Here is a 7553-nt window from a genome sequence, read left to right on the forward strand (position 1 = left end):
GACAATAACATTGTCTGATTTGGAAATAATTTATTTGCATATTATGGTGGAAAATAAGTATTTGGTCACCTACAAACAAGCAAGATTTCTGTCTCTCACAGACCTTCTTTAAGAGGCTCCTCTGTCCTCCACTCATTACCTGTATTAATGGTACCTGTTTGAACTTGTTATCAGTATAAAAGACACCTGTCCACAACCTCAAACAGTCACACTCCAAACTCCACTATGGTGAAGACCAAAGAGCTGTCGAAGGACACCAGAAACAAAATTGTAGACCTGCACCAGGCTTGGAAGACTGAATTTGCAATAGGCAGGAAGCTTGGTGTGAAGAAATCAACTGTGGGAGCAATAATTAGAAAATGGAAGGCATACAAGACCACTGATAATCTCCCTCGATCTGGGGCTCCACGCAAAATCTCACCCGTGGGGTCAAAATGATCACAAGAACAGTGAGCAAACATCCCAGAACCACACAGGGGGACCTAGTGATTGACCTGCAGAGAGCTGGGACCAACGTAACTAAGGCTACCATCAGTAACACACTATGCCGCCAGGGCCTCAGATCCTGCAGTGCCAGACGTGTCCCCCTGCTTAAGCCAGTACATGTCCGGGCCCGTCTGAAGTATGCTAGAGAGCATTTGAATGATCCAGAAGCAGATTGGGAGAATGTCATATGGTCAGATGAAACCAAAGTAGAACTGTTTGGTAGAAACACAACTCGTCGTGTTTGGAGGAGAGAGCATGCTGAGTTGCAACCAAAAAACACCATACCTACTGTGAAGCATGGGGGTGGCAACATCATGCTTTGGGGCTGTTTCTCTGCAAAGGGAACAGGACGACTGATCCCTGTACATGAAAGAATGAATGGGGCCGTGTATCGGGAGATTTTGAGTGCAAACCTCCTTCCATCAGCAAGGGCGTTGAAGATGAAACGTGGCTGGGTCTTTCAGCATGACAATGAATCCAAACACACCACCCAGGCAATGAAGGAGTGGCTTCGTAAGAAGCATTTCAAGGTCCTGGAGTGGCCTAGCCAGTCTCCAGATCTTAACCCCATAGAAAACCTTTGGAGGGAGTTGAAAGTCTGTGTTGCCCAGCGACAGCCCCAAAACATCACTGCTCTAGAGGAGATCTGCATGCAGGAATGGGCCTACATACCAGCAACAGTGTGTGACAAAATTGTGAAGACTTACATAAAACGTTTGACCTCTGTCATTGCCAAGAAAGGATATATAACAAAGTATTGAGATGAACTTTTGATATTGACCAAATACTTATTTTCCACCATAATATGCAAATAAATTCTTTCCAAATCAGACAATGTGAGTGTCTGGATTTGTTTCCACATTTTGTCTCTCATAGTTGAAGTATACCTATGATGAAAATTACAGGCCTCTCTCATCTTCTTAAGTGGGAGAACTTGCACAATTGGTGGCTGACTAAATAATTTTTTTCCCCACTGTATGTAGCAGAGCTAGCCTTGATTCGTTAGCAGGGTGCATTTCAAGTTCTGAGAAATAGAAATCACTAAATTTTTATAACTTAATTACATGAAAATGGGACACAATATATAATGATAATTTATTGCAAAGTTGTTTTCATTATGCATAACTAAACATTTTATATAAACATCTCAAGGTGTTTACAGTCCATAAAAGATGGTGGTAGATGCTGAAAACAATTGTTTGTCTATTTTGATAGGGTATAGCAAACGAGCAGTAACCCTGATTCTACTGTGTTATTTACAAGTATTAAAAGCACAGTGTACTCCAAACTTGTTATTTTTTTTAAAAGATAGATAACACCTTTTCTATCCATTCCCCAGTTTTGCACAACCAACATTGTTATATTAAAGGGCCATAATACCCAAATGTTTTAACACTTGAAAGTGATGCAGCATAGCTGTAAAAAGCTGATTAGAAAATATCACTTGAACATCTCTATGTAAAAAAGAAAGATATTTTACCTCAAAAGTTCCTCAGTAGCCACCTCCCATTGTAAAGGATTTCTAAGCAGCATTTTAGTGTGTTTGTCCTGGGACATCTGAAGGGACTAGCATCGTGCACTCTCATATTATTTCACCAATCAGGTAAAGGAAGCTTACTATGAAATCTCATGAGAGTTAAGTCAAATCTCATGAGATCACAGTAAGAGTTCATGACCTCAGCACTGCTGATGCTGATTGGATGCTGTTCATTTCTTCATTTTTTTTAATTTTTTTACCTGCAGCTGGGAGCAGCTGAGTATAACTTTTTACACAGAGCTTACTCTGCTGAGCTGAGGAAATTGTGAGGTAAAATATCTTCCTTTTTTACATACAGATGCTCAGGTGATATTTTCCTGTCAGCTTTTTACAGTTATACTGCATCAGTTTCAAGTGATTTAGCATATGAGTATTATGTCCCTTTAATATACTTTATAACCTTTAAACCTCTACATTTTCTGCCTGTTTCTAAGCCACTACAGATAGCCTCTTATCACATGCTTTTCTATTTGCTTTTCACAGTAAGACATTCATGTGTGGCATATAGATAACATTGTGCTCTCATCCATGGGGCTGTGCAGGAATTAGCACTAATTGTCTAAAGTATAAGTCTTTAAATACAGTCGAGATAAGGAGGCTTATATACAAGGTAATCACAAAAGTGAAAGGTATATTAATATAACAGTGTTGGTTGTGCAAAATTGGGAAACGGGTAATAAAGCGACTATCTATCTTTTTAAACAATACAAATTTTTGAGTACACTGTCCCTTTAAAGGGGATTTTTATTCACCTTCTGAATCCCAGGCTATGTCACAGTGTCTGCCTGCCTCTCTAGTGGTCAGTAGCTGTAAGCTACTCTCATACATTTATATGGCACACACTATACTGTAGCTAATATTTTCTTATATGCTAGAATGTCTATTTATATGCTAGAATGTCTATTGTGGGAGCGGACATGATCTGATATTGCGTATCATATCCGCTGCACATTGATAAATGCCGACAGCATACGCTGTCGGCATTTATCATTGCACTTTCATCATTGCATTTATCATTGCACCAGCAGTTCTTGTGAACTGCTGGTGCAATACCGCCCCCTGCAGATTTGCGGCCAATCGGCCGCTAGCAGGGGATGTCAATCAACCCGATCATATTCAATCGGGTTGATTTCTGTTCGCCGCCTCAGAGCAGGCGGACAGGTTATAGAGCAGTGGTCTTTTTTGTGTTTCCGGCGAGCCTGAAGGCTCCTTAGGCCATAAACTATCGTGTCATCTGATTCTAAAACTGACAGCAGCAATACAAAAAGTTGAGTCTGACTGTATACCTTCTGCAAACACAAAGATCTACGGCGCTTACCAACTCCACGGTATCCACTGCAGCGTTTTCTTCGGCGTGTGCACACCTCCGTAGTAGCCACTTATTTTCTTGTTGGGGTGCTTACCAGACAGCGTCCTGGTTAGTACACCCAAGGAAACCGGAAGTAAAGACAAAAAGTCTGTGGCAACTCTTCTCGAAGAAACAAAGTTTCCATAGGGTAAAATCGTTATTTTATTGAAACAGGTAGTAGCAGCATGAAAACAAACAGTGAGCACAAGGCTCACAGGACATGGAAGGAGATTCCAATAGTGCAGAAAACAGCAGACACTCATATGATAAAGAGGTAGAAGATATACTGGAAGACAATGAGAACAAATTAGATGGTTTCTTTTTTCAAATAGACAAACTGAGACGTAAAGATATCAAACTGGATCTGGACATTAAGACATTCTTACTATATAAGAAACAACTAAGGATACCTAGGGGATTAAGGATTAGGAAATTCCCCTCTTTTGTGGTGACTGATATAGAGTTCATCAATAAATGGAACAACGTTTTAAATACATGCTTATTTGCTTTAATGGACTTATTGATAGAACTCAATAAACAACAAAGACTGGACCCAGTGATGCAAATTAAAATAGTTCAGAAGGACTTGTTGAAATGGTGACATTTCAAATCGATACCAACTTTAAACCATACGATGCAAAGTTTGAAGAAAACATGGCTAAATTTACCAAAGAGTTATGGGACTTTAAAAAACAAAAGTTTAGCAACAGATAAGAGAGACTATGATTTTGATAAAGTTTACAAATGGAATAATTTCAGACAGGGGTATCAACATCAGAATCACAGGTTTCACGAATCTAATCAGGGAAAAGATACAAAAAATACCAAAAAAGGTACATTTTGCAGAAACAGATTATGATGTTGAGACCTCTGACCCAGATTCAAGTGAGGATATGGTTACCCCTAGGAGTATAACAGTGCTAGACAATCCTAGTGTTAGTAATACAGAGTCAAAAATGAGTGGAGCTTGGGAGCAAAACCCAAAAGAAAAAAACAAGAAGTAGTAAGTAGTAAGCCACAAAAAAACACAAAGCAGATACCAAACGAGGACACAAACAAGGAAATATGTTTTAAAAATGTTGTCAATCTTTCAAAAGTTGAATTGAGTAATATAGATAGAGAGGTCCTAAGTCTAGGTCTTGATTTTTCCCCTACTTCTTACTTTAACCTTTAACTTACCCTCAAAGGCATTTCAGTGAGGGTTTTCTGATTAGTTCTCAGACTAATAAAGATTGTTTGAGCTTTGATGAACAATGTTTAGTATTGGATATGACGTCCTTGCTGAATGAGAACATACCCCAAGGTGAGGGAGCCTCCAAACCTACTTTTTTTACCTAGCATGAAGAGAAGTTCATTTTATCTTGTACATAGCAGAAGTAAAAACATTGATGTTTTCCAGCGTACAAAATTTCCTCTAATAAAAATAAGAATAGAAATTTTCAACACAACCTTACACTGGAACAACGGCAAGCTCTAAAATCCTTGGGATCTATTCCCAACATTGTAATCAAGGAGTCTGACAAGGGGGGTAATATAGTCGTTATGAATAGGGACTATTATGTGTTTGAATCTTTCAGACAACTGAATGATAACAAGGTGTATCAACTAATTTTCAGTATTCCCTATAGCCTTGAATATCATAAAATTTGTAAACTAATCAGGGAATACCTACCAATTTAGTCAACAGATCCCACATTAGAGTAGCGACTAGTGGCTGTAAATTTGTTGCTAAAAAGGCAAAAACCATAGGCAATATGGTGGCTCCCTCTTATCTGCCCAAGAATAAAACAAGAACCTGGTTCCCACAAAGAACTGGTTTCTTCAAATGTAAATTGAGAATATGTAAAACATGTAATGATGTGACAGAGGGTGAGTCTTTCAGATCAACAGTTTCAAACACAAATGACCAAATTAGACATAATTTAAATTGCTATTCAAAATATGTAATTTAACTTCTAACCTGCAGGGGGTACCAGATTCAATATGAAGGCAAAACTAAGAGATTTTTCAAAGACAGAGCGCTTGAACATATTAGAGACATTGACAACCCTAATATTTCACCCCAGTAGCAAAGTATTTTAAGAGTATGCATGCAGGAGATTCCTCATTGGTATAGTTTCAGGTAATAGACCATGTCCCTAGTCACAAGAGGGGAGGAGATAGAGAATATAAACTTAACTTTAAGGAAGCTCAATGGATATTCACATTATGTACTAGACATCCTCTAGACATTATTATGGAATCAGATGTGAATTTGTTCATTTAGTTCTTGATGATATGTGCGCCTTATTATTTTTTCCTCTCTCTGTTCAAGTATTAATGCAGTCTTGTATATAGCATATATAGCATTTGTATTATAAGGATTTATTGGCATTCACTGTGTGTTTCTTTCTAAGCTCTGTATAATGACAGGAAGGAGTTCATTTCACATATGTTTTAATTAAAGGGACACTGAACCCAAATTTTTTCTTTCGTGATTCAGATAGAGCATGACATTTTAATCAACTTTCTAATTTACTCCTATTATCAATTTTTCTTCATTCTCTTGGTATCTTTATTTGAAATGCAAGAATGTAAGTTTAGATGCCGGCCCATTTTTGGTGAACAACCTAGGTTGTCCTTGCTGATTGGTGGATGAATTCATCCACCAATCAAAAACTGCTGTCCAGAGTTCTGAACCCAAAAAAAGTTTAGATGCCTTCTTTTTCAAATAAAGATAGCAAGAGAACGAAGAAAAATTGATAATAGGAATAAATTAGAAAGTTGCTTAAAATTGCCTGCTCTATCTAAATCACGAAAGAAAAAAAATTGGGTTCAGTGTCCCTTTAAGTGTTTACCTTTAAAATGTGAAGCCAGTATGTGCAGTACATAGCGTTGAACAAGTGGGGTGGTGGACCCGCACAAAACATGTCTGTTTTCTGCACTATTGGAATCTCCTGTGAGCCTTGTGCTCACTGTTTGTTTGTTTGTATGCTCCTACTACCTGTTTCAATAAAATAACGATTTTACCCTATGGATACTTTGTTTCTTTGAGAGGAGTCGCCACTGACTTTTTGTCTTTAATTCCTGTATAACTTCTTACCTGGCATACAGTATATATGAAAATTGATTAATTTTTTTTTATTTCCTGGTTTTGTCCAAACTAACTCTTTATAATTAGAAGATAATGGTGTACTGTGTGTTGTACAATTGGATTCACATTAAAGAGTTTCCAGCGACTTGTTATACCAGCAGCAAAGTATATAATGTTTAAGAAAATGCTCTTTTAGGTTTATTTTTGATGATTTTGTTCTTTGAAACTATATCCATTACAAGGTGCTGAGCTTGCAGAAAAATTAGACCTCCATATCTTTTCACTTTCTATACACACAAAGGCTTCCTTATCTTACCTCTGACTGCATACCAAAACCTAATACTTAGGGCACTGGTTTTCAAACCTATCCGCAGGCCTCCATAACAGGCCAGATTTTGAGGATATCTGAATTAGAACACAGGTGAAATAATCAACTGATTAGTAAACATGGTTCTGCTCTCACACAAGGTAATCATGAAAATCTGGCCTGTTAGGGAACAGAAAACCAGTGACTTAGAATGAACAATTTAAAATAAACATATTATTACTTATCTCCACCACCCACCCCTGAGAGTGTAATTTAATCTAGTAGCTACACTTACATAACTTTTCTATAGCCAATAGTTAAGTATTGAAATTCTCAATATAGATGGGGATGCCGTTGACAAAAAGTCATTTCAAATACCAAAATAAAGGTAAATTAGCTATTTTTAAACAATTTAATGCATCCCAGCAGGTAAAATAGATCATTGTAAACAAATTAAAGGTACACTGTCCCTTTAAGTCTAGAACAATTTGGGCTTGCAAATTAAAGGGACATTCAGAGGAGAGTCTGCTCAGTGTCTCAAGCACTAGGCAATGAGCACTCAGAAGTGTGCTGCCATTGACAAGAATGTCTTTTGCACTGTGGCTTCTGATCGTCTGTAGCACACACTACCTACTTTTGAAAAAAAAAAAAAAAACAATACTGCAGGGGCTTTTAATTGTCCTGTCCCTGTCTGAATTTCTCTGCCTTCCCTTTATTTCTTTTATTCAAATATAGAGCTGCAGTATCTATTGGCGCAATAATAGCAATAATAATCACAAAACCATCTTGTGTACAAGATTAA

The sequence above is a fragment of the Bombina bombina genome, chromosome 2, assembly GCF_027579735.1.
Source record: "Bombina bombina isolate aBomBom1 chromosome 2, aBomBom1.pri, whole genome shotgun sequence".
Taxonomy (NCBI): domain Eukaryota; kingdom Metazoa; phylum Chordata; class Amphibia; order Anura; family Bombinatoridae; genus Bombina; species Bombina bombina.